General features: G+C 38.3%; 1 pseudogene across 1 annotated transcript; it reads left to right on the top strand.

Annotated features, from left to right (window-relative positions):
• Positions 1-15386: 15386 nt before the first annotated feature.
• On the top strand, positions 15387-16774 carry LOC108541641 (immunoglobulin-binding protein 1 pseudogene; annotated as a pseudogene). Its single transcript, XR_001889009.1, has one exon. The product of XR_001889009.1 is annotated as an immunoglobulin-binding protein 1 pseudogene (transcript).
• The last annotated feature ends 1004 nt before the right edge of the window (positions 16775-17778 follow it).

Raw genomic sequence — 17778 nt, 5'->3', positions numbered from 1 at the left:
TATGCACGTGTACCCTAGAACTTAAAGAATAATAAAAAAAAATTTTAAAAAAAGAAAAAGAAAAAAAAGAAAGAAAAGAAAGTTGTGCCTGGAAGAACTGGATGCCAGAGGAAGAAAGTTCAGTTGGGAAGATATCATGATGCTGACAATGAAGCGACTAGGGCCTCCATGAGAATAATGCCTATGGGATTAGATAGGAAGAGGGATACAATGAGGATATATGTATCCTCTCTTTTTCCTCATTCAAAATCTCCAAGTTAATTTTTACTTTTTGTTGTTCCATGTATACCTCATGGCACAAAGTTCTATTGTTTGTTCTATGAATATCTACCTACCTCTAGGTCTCAACACTGTCTTTGGGACTTTCTTCTGAGAGGGTCTTTAGAATTGCCGTTTCTCTCTCTCTCTTACTGTCACCTTCTTTGAAGGCCAAGAAAAGGAATCTGTTCTCTCCCCAAGAGTTGTTATCCTGCTACCTGCACTAGTGCTGGCTGGCGCTCTACCGTCGAATTTGTCTGAGTCTGGCTTCAAACTGCAACTCATCATCTGCCTCCAATTCCACAGATTAGCCCTTCCTTCCATCTTTCTTCATATGTCTGTAATGCTCTTTGTTTTTGTTTTGTTTTTTGAGACAGGGTCTCATTCTGTCACCCAGGTTGGAGTGCAGTGGTGCAATGACAACTCACTGTGGTCTCGACCTCCCCTGTTTCAGATGATCCTCCCACCCAAGCCTCCTGAGCAGTTGAGACTATAGACACATGCCACCATGCCTGGCTAATTTTTTATCTTTTGTAGAGATGGGGTTTAATCCATGTTGCCCCAGAGTTGGTCTCGAACTCCTGGACTCAAGTAATCCTCCCACCTCGGCCTCCCAAAGTGCTGAGATTACAGCCATGAGCCACCATACCTGGCCCACTCTTTTGAATTCTCCAGGGGTATCCTAGATCAGTGCTTCACAAATTTAAGTTGCATAGGAATCACCTGGGGGTCATTTAAAATGCAGATTCTAATTTAGTAGGTCTGGGCTGTGACCTGGGATTCTGAACTTCTAGAAGTATCCCAGGTGAAGCTGATGTTGCTGATCCATGGATCACACTTTGAGTAGCAGGGTGCTAGTCCTAGAAGACCTGGAGACTCTCTTCTTGCAAGGGTATCCCAGCTCAGGTCTACATAAGCCACCTCATTCTAATGTGGTCACCACTGCATCTGCCTGGCCCAATTACGCTCCCTTTCACCCTCATTCCTGGATCCCTGAGCTTCCAACTGAGCCTCCCTGGGGACTTAGCATAAGTGGAATCAACCTCATATCTGGTCACCAAACTTTAGAGGACCTCACACAGGCCCTTCCTCTCAGCCTCAAGGTTTCTAGAGCAGCTCTCTGTATTCTGCTTTTCTTTTGTAGCTGTTACCTTCCCTGGAGATCTGTCCCAACTTGACCACAGAGTGGGACACAGACTCCTTAGCTCCCCAGTCACATGGCCTTTTGAAGGGAAGCTCACAGGCTATATTGGTTTTAAGGATTTTCCTTCAGGTTGTTTTGCCAAAACAATTTTTACTATATTTATAGTATAAATTATAAACATAAAGAAGTTACAAAGATCAAGGTTCTTAAAATCCTGGTCTCTGTTTTATACAACTGCAGCTATCTTCCTCTGAGATGGTAAAATAGACGCCTAAAATCTTTTCCTTCTGTTATGAAAGTTCTACATTCTTCTGGGTGCCTTATATCTGTTACCTTATGGTTTCTCCCTGCTTCTCTGGCTTTGTGACCTCACTTCTTGGTTGCTGTCCAGTATCTGACCCAGCCTCCCTATCACCCTCTCACTTCTTGGCTCTTCTGACTCTGAATTTCTACTCTGGTCCTTTTCCTGCTTCAAACTGCCCAACCCACTGTTTTTCCTCCTCAAAGGAGGTGACGAATCAGGAAACTCTGTTGGCTTGACAGCAGCCTTTTAGATGTTTTAGAGTGCTACCTTGCCAATATTATTTGACTTCAGTTCTGGCTCCTGACTAGTACTTTGGACCTTGCCTGTGTTTATGCTATGCCTTTTTCAACTGCCTGAGCATGCCATTAAAAAAGAAAGAAAAGAAAGTTAATTTGGACTCCTGTCCCTATCCCCATTTTCCAGTTCTACCACAGACCTTGGCATAGAGCAATCAGGGCTTTCTCACATATGTATAAGATTTACTACGAACAAGCTGACTGTTCTTGCTCCTCTTTAAAAGAGGTGAAAAATCAAAACCGTGTATTCTATATTCAAAATAAACTGAAAGGAAATATGCATTTCTTTAAAAGTCGACCCAAGTATCTATGAACAGATGAATGGATAAAGAAAATATGGTATATATACACAAAGGAATATTATTCAGCCTTGAAAAAGAAAAAAATTCTGTCATTTGCAACAACAAGGATGAACCTGAAGGACGTTATGTTGAGTGAAATAACCTAGGTATATAAAGGCAAATACTTGGCGATCTCACTATGTGGAATTAAAAGAAAATCAAACTCAGAGAAAAATGGTGGTTACCAGAGGCTAAGGTTTGGGGGATTGGGGAGATTTTAGTCAAAGGACATAAAATTTCAGTTAGAGAGAAGGAATAAGTTAAAGATATCTATTGTATATCATGGTGACTGTGGTTAATAATAATACATTGTACACTTGAAAATTGCTAAGAGTAAATTTTGTGTTCTGACCACAAAAGATACATCTGTAAGGTAATGCATATTTGAACAGCTTGATTTAGCCATTCCACAATGTATACATGCATAGAAGCATCATATTATATACCATAGATACGTGCAATTGTGACGTGTCAATTAAAACATAAATTAAAATGTAAAAAGTTAACTCACGACTTGCAGACTGCACTGGCCTATGCATATGCTGTTTCCTTCTAACACTTTCCCCTCTGCATTTTACATAGCTGATTTCTTCTCATCATTTACATCTCAACTCAAACATCACCTTCCAGACTCCCTGACCCTCTAAGAGGTTTCTTCCTTCTTGTTCTACTATGCTCAGATACTTTATTCTGTTTGTTTTCTGCCTAATCACAAATGGTACTTGTATACTTATTCATATCTTATTTTTATTCATATCTATTTTATTTATTTATTTGAGACAGAGTCTCACTCTGTCGCTTAGACTGGAGTGTAGTGGCACAATCTCGGCTAACTGCAACCTCTGCCTCCTGGGTTCAGGCAATTCTCCTGTCTCAGTCTCCAAAGTAGCTGGGATTACAGGCATGTACCACCACACCCAGCTAATTTTTAGTAGAAACAAGGTTTCGCCATGCTGGTCTGGCTGGTCTCGAACTCCTGACCTCAGGTGATCCACCGCCTCAGCCTCTCAAAGTGCTGGGATTACAGGCGTGTGCCACACCATACCTGGCTAATTTTTGTATTTTTAGTAGAGATGGAGTTTTGCCATGTTGGCCAGGCTGGTTTCAACCTCCTGACCTCAGGTGATCCACTCACCTCGGCCTCCCAAAGTGCTGAGATTACAGCCCTGAGCCACTGCACCTGGCCTCATATCTATTTTATTTTTCATATACTCATTAGGCTATAAATTCTAAAAGGACACAAGAACTATGTTTGGTTAGTTTGATATTAAAGAGCATGCTGATTTAAATAAGTATTTAAATATGCATGGCATGTTGTAGGTGTTCAATAAATATTTGGTAAATGAATGCTTCAGTTGGATCTAACCTTGACAGGAGACAAATATGCCAGCATTGACGCAATAAAACTATGTGAGGAAGAGTGTTTTAAGGCTTTTCATTGATGATGAATACTCAAAACTTTGAGTTGAAATAGGCTGAATGGGAAGCCTGTAGAAATACATATATTAGAAACATTTTTATTAACTGTAGTTGGGAGTAAAAGTGCACCCTGGCTGGAGTCATGTGGAGTCTTATAATCCCATAAATCCTAGATAGGTTTCAAGGCTAATCAGCAATCAAGCATGACAGGCTCTTGACCTAGTTTTTGCTGAAATCCCTCCTGAGACCATCGAACCTGATAAATTATTGGATTAGCAGACTAAAGATTAATGGTGCCTTCTAGTTCAGATGGTTTGAAAAGCTGATGTAAGGCATTCATATCCTCTTAGTCTGTCCCTTGAAAGATTTTTTTTTTTCTGCCCTTAAATATTTTCTGTAGCTCCTGTATATAACTGAAAGGATAAACACCTGTGGATTTTTGTTTTTCTTTCAGTATAGTTAAAAAAGGAGATGTGAGGTCAAGAAGTGGACGGGGAGAAGGACAGCCTGGTATGATCAGGGAATGGCACTCTGCATGAGTTTAGAAAAGTTAAATGTAAGGTTAAACTCCCTGACAAAAGCACCGAAGATAACTAAGAATTTTCTGTCATGGTTGTGAGAAGGAGGATAGTGAAGGCTTTTACGCAATGTTCTCAGTCTCTATTCACAGAATAAGGCTCCATTATGCTTAGACTATTTGACTTTATTAAATCTAGGCAAAACAAGCCTCATGTTAAAGAATAACACATATATGCACATGGGTAAGTGTAACTGGAAAAGGAGAAGAGGAAAGTCACTGTGTGGACAGCAAAAAACAAGAACAAGGTTCTCCCCCTGGGGTGTGAAATCATTAGAACTTCAAAAGTGCTTGGCAGGACTAAAAGTCAAATATGCGAATACCATATGACTCAGCAATTCTACTTCCAGGTATACACTCGACAGAAAGGCACATATCATATATATATTCATCAAAAATAAGGTATTTGAATGCATATAGAAGCACAATTCATAATAACTTCAAATTAGAAACTACCCAAATGTCAAATAACAATAGAAAGGAAAAATAAATTGTGGTATATTCACACCATAAAATACTATCCTGCCACAGAGAATTATGATATAAAATTGTTCATGACAATATGAAACAAATGCATAAATATACCATTAAGAAAAAGAAAAGAGGCACACAGAGTACATACAAAATGATTCAAGTTCTATAAAACATGAATACAGGCAAATTTATGCTGTCAGAAATAAGAATTGCAGACACCCTTGAAGAGGAAAGAAGGGACTACAGGGGGTCACTGGGATTTAGGGTTTCTGGAATGCTGGCAATATTCTTCTTGATCTGGGTATTGGTTAAATGACTGTGTTATGTTTTTGAAAATTCATCAAGTTGAATGCTTATATGTACTTTTCTGTAGGTATATATTATATATTAATTTTTAAAAAAAAATTTCTTTGGGACTAAGGATCCGCTGCTTCCCCAATCATCAAATGAATACTCTCTTTTCTCCCTGTTTTATTCTTTTTTGTCAGCATCTTGAAAATTTAAAAGAGGAACAGAAGTAGTGATTTAAAATGGTTAAAACCAAATGAAAAGATAACAAAGAAAGTTAAAAGAAAAAAGGAAGAAAAAGTAAGGAATGCAAGAAAGAAAGAAAGAAAAAGAAAGGAAGGAAGAAAGGAGAGAGAGAGAGAGATCCCATCAGCCAGTGTCAGCCCTTACCACTCGCTTCTGCTGATAGCTACTAGACCTTCTCTTCGAGAATAGCCATTTTCCCTTGGCCTACCCATAACAGAATAGCCAAGTTCTACACAGTCTGGGGGTTTTGTCAGAAAGACGTGGCTGAAAGAGGAAGGAGAAATTTTTTAAAAGGGGAGGAAAGGATAAAAAGAAGGAAAGGAAGCCTCCACCTTCAGTGGGGCACTTTATAAATCACCACTTGCAAACTGCTCTGAAAATGTTTTACATTTTCTTGTCATTTAACTTTCAATGACTATTTTGAGAAATATACTCAATAAAAAATATTAGGTTGTAATATTCAAATAAAAACATTTAAACAAGATACAACTTCTCCATTTATTCTTTAATATAAACAAAAATACTAAACTTACTTATTCTTTCAATTCTATGACCAAATTTTATCTTTTATCTATTTCAAACAGTATTTATGTAAGCGAGTTGCTTTTGTTCTCAGAAAAGGTTGTTTGTCTGTCTGCAGGAAATGAGACTAAAAATTACTTTCTGACAAGACTCTCTCAAGTGGTTGAAACCTTACCTGGCTTGGGTCAGTGAATTAAGCCACAGAATAAAGAAAAAATAGTCAAACATTTCAATCCCAGATATCCTTAATGTATAGCATGATTTGTGATGGCTTTTACTTATTTATGGAATGTCTACAAAATTACTTCTAAATGAAAAAGGTCAATTGACTTTTATCTACACAATGCCAAACCTTCAGAAACATTTTGATCCATTTTCCATCCAGAAATGAAGCATTAACATATGCATCGTTATTGTTTTCCACTAAGTTGGAAAACAAACTCTCAGAAGTCAAAAGAAGCCTCATAGCCTGCAGTCCTAAGTAGAAGAAACTTCAGTGACCACCTGGTACCAATTCCTCATGTTTATAGATGGGGAGGCAGAGACCACTCAAGGTTACACAGATGGTGACTGGAGCCCAGGTCAATACATTTGTGTCATCCCTGGGTAATATGTGGTGTATGTTATCTATTACTTTTAAGACTGGTTTCAGTTCAGTTTCAGGGCACAGAAGAGACTTAAACTATGTTCAGTTTCTAAACTCTAGCTATTAAACAATGATTATAGAACTGCGAGTGCAAATTGTAGAATAAATGCCCCCTGAAGCCTCTTCTTTAAAAAATATTCCTACAATAAAATTTTCTCCATTCCTCATCTTTTCTTCCATAAAAGATTTCCTCTTTCCTGCCTGTTCCCAATATTACCTAGTCTTTCATTATCTGTTTTATTCACTCAACTCGTTCTTTTATTTCTAGGTTCAATTGGAGGATGATTTTAAATTAATTACATGATGAAAATGTTCACATGCAGACCTTTCAGTAGTTTAAATAACCAAGTTATGAGAATATTGAAGTATGAATAAAATTCTCTTCTATTTCTTTTTGAAAAAGTATTTGTAGGAGAACATCGCTCTGAATTTTTTGAAAATAAATTATTCTCTCGCACCTTAAATCTTGAATAATTGGAAATTTAAAGTATACTTGGTAAAAAAAAAAATAATTTTGTTATGTATATTTTTTACAAAGTCTTTAAAATAAAAGAATGTTTATTTTCTCCTTTGGAAAACTAAGACTTAAAAGAGTTGTCCTAGACACTAACTAGAGTATCATGAGATGAGGATATAATATTTTAGTTTACAAAGTATTTTGAGACAAATTAAACTTGCTTGATTCTTATAAAAGCATGAGAAGTAGGCATGAGAAACAACACTATTATTGAATTTCACAGATGAGGAAACTGAGACTAAAAGAGGTGAAGAAATGTTTGCACAGTCACATAGCAATTTAGCGGCAAGAAACAACTTGAAACTAGGTTTTCGGTCTCTAAGTTCTGTATGTTTTTTAATGCTATATTAGAGCTTCTGCCCCTCTTCTCCCTCACTCTCCCATCAAGTGCTCTTCCCATTCCACAAAGTACTTCTAAGCTGGACTATTCAGAGAATATACGCTGGAAGACATATTGGATTAAGAATTCTGGCTGCATAAGCCTTCACCCTCCTACCCAAATGAAAAATTTCTGGCAAAGCCATCTGTTTAGTCAAGCATTTGCCTGATGGCTGTGGGAGGATCGACAACTGTACCACCATGGATTCAGTCCCTAGAGAGTAAATATTGAAACATGTGTTTGTTTCTGTACATGTGCCTCAGGGCTCAATGATGGGCACATTTTAAAGATCTAAATAATAATAGTCACGGAGATGCTGCCAGCCCTAGTGCTACTGCAGTACCTGAGCGTCACTTGAAGGAGAGCTGTGGCCATTTTGCTGATTATACGACTTCCCTCCCATTTATGTAATGTCTCCAGCCAAATCCCTGCTGTCCCCATATACCTCCCTTGATTCTCTCCTTCCTACTCTCCCAGCCATATTTTCTCTTTTGAAGGGGCCCACCATGTATTCCCACGGGTTCTTGATAATAGATTTCTTTCTTTTTTTTTTTTTTGAGATGGAGTCTCACTCTGTCGCCAGGCTGGAGTGCGATGGTGCGATCTCGGCTCACTGCAACCTCCTCCTTCGGGGTTCAAACGATTCTCCTGCCTCAGCCTCCTGAGTAGCTGGTACTACAGGCACACACCACCACACCAAGCTAATTTTTGTAATTTGTTTTAGTAGAGACAGGGTTTCACCATGCTGACCAGGATGGTCTCGATTTCTTGACCTCTTGATCCGCCCGCTTCAGCCTCCCAAAGTTCTGGGATTACAGGCATGCGCCAGCGTGCCCGGCTGATAATGGACTTCTTCCAAGGAGATGCCTAAGTTTCTTTCTTTCTTTTTTTTTTTTTCCTCTATATGGTAGGATACCTACTCCATGTATCAGTAAGAAGCAAATAACACAGTTATCAAAGATTGCTTGAGTAGGGTATGCATCAGATGTTGTAGGAAAATGCAAAACAAATAGAAACCTGTACTTGCCCTCAAGAACCATTACCACTGGTCTGGAAGATAAAGAATGAGATCACCTAAGAAAAGCAACCTTTAACTAGGTGCCCCAAATTATATATGATGGTACATACAAAAGAGTCAAGAGAATTCTGAATAAAGGAATCAGGTGGCGTTACACAGGGGTGGCTTTTAGGAAGAAGAGAAAATGGTGTCAAGCGGTGATTTAGGTGGGCTTAGAGCCAATAATCTTTATCGGCACTCATTCTGAAACTACCCCAAATAAACCACTTACCACAGTACACTAGATTACTTTAGTTCACATAATCCTCTGAGAAAAGTGTTATGAATCCTATTTTAGATGATGCAGTAAAGGGATTAAGATGGTTGATCAAAGTCACATGGCCTAGTAAGTGGCACTTCTGTCCAACTCTGCAGCTCATGGTCTCTCCCCTTTCCATAATTTAAAGTAGTTAAAGTTGACTATGCTAGGAAATGTTACTTTTTCTTACAGGTTTCATTTTCAATTACATTTTATTTTTGTGAGTAATATATGCGTATAGTTTATAAAAACATGACAAATTTAGCAGTTCCCCATCTACCTTTCCTTCCCCATCTTCAGGCACTGCTTCTCAGAGGCAACCATGTCCATTTTTATTTTTTTTCATTCTATTGCATTCTCCATATTTCAAAATGATATGCTTATACTATTTATTACTTTATCATTTTAACATTATCTATTATTATCTTATTTTTGTAGATGAAGATTTATGTTTTATCTAGCTCTACCTCTTCTTCCTCTCTCTACTGCATCTTTTCAACAGTTACATAATTTTAAAGGTAAATTAATATTCAAAGCTTACATTATAATGTAGATACTGTTTATTGCCCACTAGGTAATGTACCTTGACTATGTTTCCTTCCTGTACAACTTTTTACATTTTTGGAGTAAAAAAAGCCTCAATTTTTTAACAGAATTGTTTCTTATACTCCATATATTTTTAAAATGCCTCACAATGCTGTTTCCATATGGTTAAATGTATCAGATAATTTATCAGTTCTCTTTTATTTTTTGGTCTTTGAGAAACTCTCTGCCCCATCTCTTGTCTGGACCAATTGCTCTGCTGTCACCCTTCACTACTCTCCTTTGCTGGAGTTCATGTTTCCTGAATTCTGTATCTTCCTATTACTCTATTGCTTTTAGTGGAGCACATCCTCCAATAGTACTCTAAGAAAGCATATGTTAAAGAAATAGTTTTGAGTCCTCGAATGCCTAAAAAGACTTTATTCTTACAAATGATTGATAATTTGACTATGTGTAGAATTTAACATTAAATTTTCTCTTAGATTTTTGAAAGTATTTCTCCACTATCTTACAGCCTTCAAGTGTTGCTATTGAAAAGTCCAGTGACTTTCAATCCTTTCCTTTGTGATTTTTCTGTCTTTTTTTTTTTTTTTTTAATTTTGTCTTTATCTCATGCTATTATTTTCTACAAATCTTGGGTACCTGGGTCTTTCTCTTATCTCTCCTCTTCTGTTATCCATCTCTTTGGCTTCTATTCTATATTTAAGAGCTTTCCACACCTTTGTATTCCAAGCCTTCTATTGCATTTTTATTATCAAATTTTTATTTACCAAAAGTTCTTCATCTCTAATTATTCTTCCCTCCCCATTTTTGCTTCATGGATGCAATCACTTCTCTTTTTTCTCCCCACAGATATTAAGTCATGAGTATTTTGTTATTGGAAGCATTTTTTTTTCTTCTCCTTGTGTTTTCACTGTTTATTTTATGCCTTTCTTTGTTTTGGTCTGTTTTTCTTATTGAAGGTTTTCTTCAACTGTCTGGTAGTCCTTACCTGCCCATTTGTATTTAAGAGTGAAGAACTACAAAGCTGGAAGCTCTGGGTGTGGAGGCAGTTAGGATGATAGAGCAGCCAAATCGTTTTTTGTTGTTGTTGTTGAAGACTTGCAAGTGCCAGTGTTGGGTAGTTATGTTTTCTCAGGAGTCATTCAGTTTCTTCAGAGAAAAATCTCCCATCTATTGTCTGGGGGCAACAAGCTGGCCTCTGTGAGAGAGAGCTAATGGGAGGAAGCAGACTAGAGGTGAGCTGTCTTCCTCTTGAACACATAGGCTTTCATTTATTTCCCCTATTTTTAGCTCCAAGCCTCACCCCGTTCTAGCGATGCTGGTATTCTCAAATTTAGAGTCCCCTGGCCCATTTTCCAAGAGATAAATCTCTAGTCTTATGCAAGGATAAAGGAAAAGACCTGGAGTTGTACCCTATTGATATATTGATTTCAATTAAGCCCTGTTTACAGCTTTGCTCTTGCATTTGTCTCCAGGAACACCTGTCCATCCAAATTCTGAGTCTTTCAGAGATTCTATGGAAGAAATCACTCAAATCCTCATTGATATCACACTTTGCAAGACATTTCTGTTGCTTTCTTCTTTCTGCTAAGACAACTTTTATTTCTTCATCCACTGAACCTTCTTTTCTTGTTCTCTTTAACCTAACCAGTTAAAAAATAAACAAAATTACTTTACCTTCAGAAGCCCCTTTTAGTGGGTTTCTGAGATATGGAAGATATGAGCACGCCTAATCTGCCATGTTTAATATTGTTACAGTTTGTGTTCACTGGAAGCAGATGCTGAGATAGTTTGGGGTTCAAGGTTAGAGATCAATGTTGTTAAAGACAGTGGGAGGAAGCAGGACTGAGCAGAGGAAGCAGTCAAAGCATGATGCAGGTCTGTCAAAGCTTCAGCCAACCCAGCAGGGAGCTCTGGAGTGAGCAGTGCTGGTAAGAATTGTCCTTCATCCAGCAGAAATGGCTGGGCTTTCGCTCCCTGCCTCACTGGGATGTGGGCTGCCCTAGGAATGGTGTGGCTTTGGCCAAGGCAGCTCCCTGGAGCTGTGGCTGACTCTGAAGGAGCTGACAGCTGTAGGCTATCTGCTGACTGTACTTCTCACAGCTGGGCTGTCCTTCCTTGAAGGGGAATTTAGGTAGCCGTGTCTACCATAAACAGGAAGTCCACCATAGGTTAAAAAAGAAAAAAACAGCTTTATTAAGACATAAACCATGTAACATAAAATTCGCCCATTTAAAGTATACAATTCAATGACTTTTAGTATATTCAGAGTTGTACATCCATCACCACTATTCATTTAGAACATCTTCATTACTAAAAAGAAAAACTCTGCTCCCCTTAGCTGTCACCTCTCAGTCCCCTCATCACCCTCATTCCTAGGCAACCACTAATTTACTTTCTATGCCTATTTTGGACACTTTATATACATGGAATCATATAACATGTGGTCATTTATGACTGGATTTTTCATGTAGCATAATGTTTTCAAAGTCCATCAGTGTTGAAGCATATATGAGTTATTCATTTCTTTTTATTGCTAAATAATATTCCATTATATGAATATTATTTATCCATTTACCAGTGAATAGGCATTTGAGTTATTTACATGTTTTACTATTATAAATAATGTGCTATAAATACTCAGGTGCAAGTTTTTGTGTGGATGTGTTTTTGTATGCATGTGTTTTTATTTCTCTTGATATGAATTCCTAGAAGTGGAATTGGATCATATGGTAGCTCTATTTAACTGGTGTGAAGCCCTGCCAGACTGTTTTCCAAACAGCTACCCCATTTTATATTCCCATCGGTAGTTTATGAGAATTCCAGTTTCTTCACATCATTGCCAATACTTGTTATTATCTGTTTTTTTATTATAGTCATTCTAGTGGTGTGAAGTGATATTCCTTGTGGTTTTGATTTACATTTTCTTGATGGCTAATAATGTCGAACGTCTTTTCATGTGCAGAAATATCTATTAAAATCCCTTGTTCATTTAAAAATTGTGTTATTTGTCCTTTTATCATTGAGTAGTAATCATTCTTTTTAGGCTCTAGATTCAAGTCCCTTATCAGATACACAACTTGCAAATATTTTTCTCCCATTCTTTGAGTTGTCTTTTCACTTTATTAATAGTGTCCATTGAAGCACAGAAGTTTTAAATTTTTGATGATATTCAGCTTATCTAGTTTTTCTTTTATCATTCATGCCTCTGGTGTATCATTCGTGCTTCTGTATGTTTTTTAATGCTATATTAGAGCTTCTGCCTCTCTTCTCCCTCACTCTCCTGTCAAGTGCTCTTCCCATTTCACAAGGTACTTCTAAGCTGGACATATCTAAGAAATCATTCAATAATCTAAGGTCATGAAGGTTTATACCTATGTTTTCTTCAAAGAGTTTTATAGTTTAGGCTTTTAAATTTAGGTCTTTTCTACTTTAACAATTGCAAGTTAACAGCAAAAGAATCTCAGTAAAATACTTCATATTGAAACTTTGGGAGTAGCAGCAATGTGACCAAGTAATAATAGGGCTAGAGGGGACCAAAAAATAAGAGCCTCCCTTCTGTCCTATTCTTCCCAGAATAGAGAAAATCCAAAAGAATGTGAATCATATGTGTCTAGTTCCATTTTCCTGAGCTCACATTGTTCAATAAGCCCACTCCACCCTGGGGTAGAGGAAGAGGGCTTGGTAAGTTCCTCCCAAACTTCCCCCTTTGGAGCGTTAATGGTTTCTCTCTCCCAGACCTAACTTAGATGAGCATTTATTGGCAGGAATTATGTTCATAATGTATTACTAAATGAAGATTATTTCAAAGCAATATGGATGCTGGGTGGAGTATATACCACCCTAAAGTGTTAGTAGTGCTTAACTCTCATAAGTAGGATTGGGAATGTTGTTAATCTTGTCTTTCTTCGCCTGTACTTTCTAACATTTATAATTCAAATAATAAAAAAATGGCTTTTGTAACAAGAAAAAAAGAGATTTAGATCTTCGATTCATTCTGAGTTATTTTTAGATGTAGTATGAGGTAGGGGTCCAAACGAGGATATTCAGATGTCCTAACCACCATAAGAAAAAAGCTATTGAACATATATATTCTGTATGCATCATTATATTGGGCAGTATAGAATACAGAGCCACTGTCTTCTTAATGGCTTCTATTTTCCAATTCTTATTCACTAGAACATTTACCTGTAAAATTTTATTTATTTTTTGCTAGCATTAAAGTGTTGAATAGAATAATGGTCATGCACAGAGTATTCAAAATATACCTCATAAGAATTCTTTCATGGTTGATCTGCTGTCCATCGCACAGTTCATTTTGAGTAGGTTTGTTTAAGCACTTATGAATTCAGGAAAAATGGATTGGCTACCTGGTATTTGCCAGGCATTGAATTGGGTGCCACAGATACAAAGAAATACAAAACATGCTGTTTTTCTGTGATTGAGCTCACAGTCTAGTGGGAGAGAGTGACACATTCTTAAGAAATGTCAGCTATCTAAACCATCATCCTAGCTCACACCAAATCATCCTGTCCATGACATTCTAAGAGATTTACTGAAATCATAATTTGTCTTTGGAATTCCTGCTATACAGTATACCTCTAATCTTATTAAGGGAATGATGTTTTTCTTTTTTTGCATCCCATGCTGCCTTCTGATATTCACTGCTTCACTTTCCATGTGCTTACAAACCAGTAAATAAATCAGTTTCAGACCTTTAGCAAGATGCAATTTTATACTTATTTGTCCATAGTTCCTAGTCATAGAGAGCTACTCTCTCTTCTACCCTACCATTTTTGTTAATTAGGCAAAAATTATCCATTTCCAATCTTCAATTTCCTTTACTACCTTCTGTGATCACTAAATGTTCACTTATAATGTAAAAATTGATACTGAAATTGACTTTCTTTGCTAATTTAAAGTTGGTCAGGAAAATTTTCAATCTTATATATGAAACATTTTCCATAGTAGTCTTCTTTTCCATCACAGTTAATTGTAATCACTTAATAGTGGACCACATATGGCAGAGAGATATACTCCAAAATTAAGAGCTGTAATTAAGAAATTACACCATACAAGGTAGAAAAACAACAATTTTCTTAAAAAAGATAGGGTGATTGTATAATTTAATGAAATGGGAAAATACACAAGGAAGAGTATAAAGACTTTACAATTATCTAATCTTTAAAGTATAGCATATGTTTTCAGTTCTAAGGTTACTAGTAAAGACGGTAAAACTTATCTGAATCTCAAATCTTCTTATCTTAAAATAAACATACTTTGGTCTGAGGCATGGTGCAGATTTATAGATGTCTTTCTTACCTTACTTCTCAAATTCCAGCCTCCTCTTGGCTACTCGGATTCTGGGGGTCTGATTATATTTTACTTCCTATGAACTGGCTTAATTGGCCTTCTTGCTTCCTCTCAGAGCAAATTTCTTTTTTTTTCCTCTAGTTTAAAACTCCCAGAATTCATTGAGTCCTCACATTCAACCAGGGTTTCTCATCTGAGGGGTGTGCCTTATTCACAGAATGGCAAAGTATTTGACGTGTTCCCTTTTTGAGCTCAACTTACTTATTCTCACAACCCTGGGTAATTTGAAGATAAGGAATTACTAGAGAATGTAATGTTTCCTCAAGCTTTCAGGATTTTATAGAATTAGTGAATCTTTCTGTGAATGAGTGAATCACCTATGATTGCAGATAATGCACACAGCAGAAGTTTGCAAGATTGTACCAATTCGTTATTACTCAGGACATTCTTTAAAATTACTTTGGCCGGGCGCGGTGGCTCAAGCCTGTAATCCCAGCACTTTGGGAGGCCGAGACGGGCGGATCACGAGGTCAGGAGATCGAGACCATCCTGGCTAACACGGTGAAACCCCGTCTCTACTAAAATACAAAAAATAGCCGGGCGAGGTGGCGGGCACCTGTAGTCCCAGCTACTAGGGAGGCTGAGGCAGGAGAATGGCGTAAACCCGGGAGGCGGAGCTTGCAGTGAGCTGAGATCCGGCCACTGCACTCCAGTCCAGGCGACAGAGCGAGACTCCGCCTCAAAAAAATAAAAATAAAAAAATAAAAATAAAATAAAATAAAATGAAATTACTTTAAAAGTTACATCCGCTCTCTCCCCAAGATGGCTGCCGTGGACGAGTTACTGCTGCCGCGGCTCCCTGAGCTGTTCGAAACGGGCAAACAGTTACTGGACGAAGTAGAAGTAGCAACTGAACCTGCCGGTTCCCGGATAGTCCGGGAGAAGGTGTTCAAGGGCCTGGACCTCCTTGAGAAGGCTGCCGAAATGTTATCGCAGCTAGACTTGCTCAGCCGAAATGAAGATTTGGAAGAGATTGCTTCCACCGACCTGAAGTACCTGTTGGTGCCAGCGTTTCAAGGAGCCCTCACCATGAAACAAGTCAACCCCAACAAGCGTCTAGATCATTTGCAGCGGGCTCGAGAACACTTTATGAACTACTTAACTCAGTGCCATTGCTATCATGTGGCAGAGTTTGAGCTGCCTCAAACCAAGAACAACTCCGCTGAAAATCACACTGCCAATTCTTCCATGGCTTATCCTAGCCTCGTTGCTATGGCATCTCAAAGACAGGCTAAAATAGAGAGATACAAGCAGAAGAAGGAATTGGAGCATAGGTTGTCTGCAATGAAATCTGCTGTGGAAAGTGGTCAAGCAGATGATGAGCGTGTTCGTGAATATTATCATCTTCACCTTCAGAGATGGATTGATATCAGCTTAGAAGAGATTGACAGCATTGACCAGGAAATAAAGATCCTGAGAGAAAGAGACTCTTCAAGGGAGGCATCAACTTCTAACTCATCTCGCCAACAGAGGTCTCCAGTGAAACCGTTTATTCTCACTCGGAACACGGCCCAAGCCAAAGTATTTGGAGCTGGTTATCCAAGTCTGGCAACTATGACGGTGAGTGACTGGTATGAGCAACATCGGAAATATGGAGCATTACCGGATCAGGGAATAGCCAAGGCAACACCAGAGGAATTCAGAAAAGCAGCTCAGCAACAGGAAGAACAAGAAGAAAAGGAGGAAGAGGATAACGAACAAACACTCCACAGAGCCCGGGAGTGGGATGACTGGAAGGACACCCATCCCAGAGGCTATGGCAACCGACAGAACATGGGCTGATCTTCCCACAACACGACAGGACTGCAGGGTGCACAACTCCCCCGCCAAGAAAAACCATGCAGTCCTCCCCTCCTTGGGCTCCCGCTTCAGCGCTGTACAACGAAGGCAAAGATGCTAAATCTTGCTTTGCATTCAATAAAGTGTCAAGTGATTAAGTCTGTATTTGTACCCTAGATGATGTGAGCCAGCAGTCTTGTTTTGGCATCATCTTCATCGTGTTGTATTCCAGTTTCTTAAGTGGAGAGAAAAGAGTGCTGAGAAATGGCTCTGTATAATCTATGGCTATCTGAATTCTCTGAAAAAACAATAAAAGCCCCCTCTACTACATGAGCCTGTACAGAAAAAATAAATAAATAAATAAATAAATAAAAATAAAATTACATCCATGATGTCTAATTTTTTGTCCATTTTCTCCTTTTAAAATACAGAGCCATAGAAAACATTTTTAAGTGATCCCAGCCTCCTATGAACAGATATTTTAATATAATAAGAAAATCCAGGAAATGGAAAATGCTTTTGTAAAAACCACAAAAACAAATGACTATAATCCAAATCCACCAATGTTTCTAACTCATGATTAGAAGGAAAATATTTTAAGTGTTTCCCCTTATTTTTATATACAGTCAAAGAATTATGTAAGTGGTATTTATTGTAAATTCACTGTTTATACTGCACCATGATGAGAGGAGCACTCTATCTGAAATCATTATGAATTATTGTTGGCAGGAAGAACAGCCAGAATAAGTGATTAAAAAAGAGAATAAGGCAAGGGTCTGGTGGGGATAGGGTGCGGAGCTGCAGCTGCTACCTCAGCGTGAGAACAGAGACCTGTTATGCATGCAGGAGGAACACATGGTCTGCTTCCATCCTTGCAGAGCCCTTATTTCCGCTGAGTTCTCTGCTGACTCTAGTTCTCAGTCCAGAAGGAACTGGCACACTGTTTACTACCTGGAGGGATCAGAAATAAAGACCAAGACCCCCATGGTGCCTCTGAACAAGTAAGCTTAGAAAGCCACAGAAGGGGAGACAGATTGCTAATAGCAAAGGGGTGGGGCATGGCTTCTGTAGTATTGTCCTAAGGGAATTCTATCTATGGGCAACCAGGAAGAAGGAAGAGTAAGATCTCTGCCATACAAATATCTCATTGCCTGGGTAGAAACTAGTTGAGCTAATGGCCGTGTGTTTGTATACCATTTAGAGGACTGCTTAGGAAAAATGGGCACATAGAAGCAGTCATTTCTTTGTTGGAAATTGCCTTTGGCCATTTCCTTCCCTTGGCATGGTGAGCCCTCATTTTTCACATAAAATGCACTGGCACCTAGACACAAAACTCCTTGGAAATTCCCCTGA

The sequence above is a fragment of the Rhinopithecus bieti genome, unplaced genomic scaffold (assembly GCF_001698545.2).
Source record: "Rhinopithecus bieti isolate Rb0 unplaced genomic scaffold, ASM169854v2 scaffold_759, whole genome shotgun sequence".
Classification (NCBI taxonomy): Eukaryota; Metazoa; Chordata; class Mammalia; order Primates; family Cercopithecidae; genus Rhinopithecus; species Rhinopithecus bieti.
This window is presented reverse-complemented; position numbering and strand designations above follow the sequence as displayed.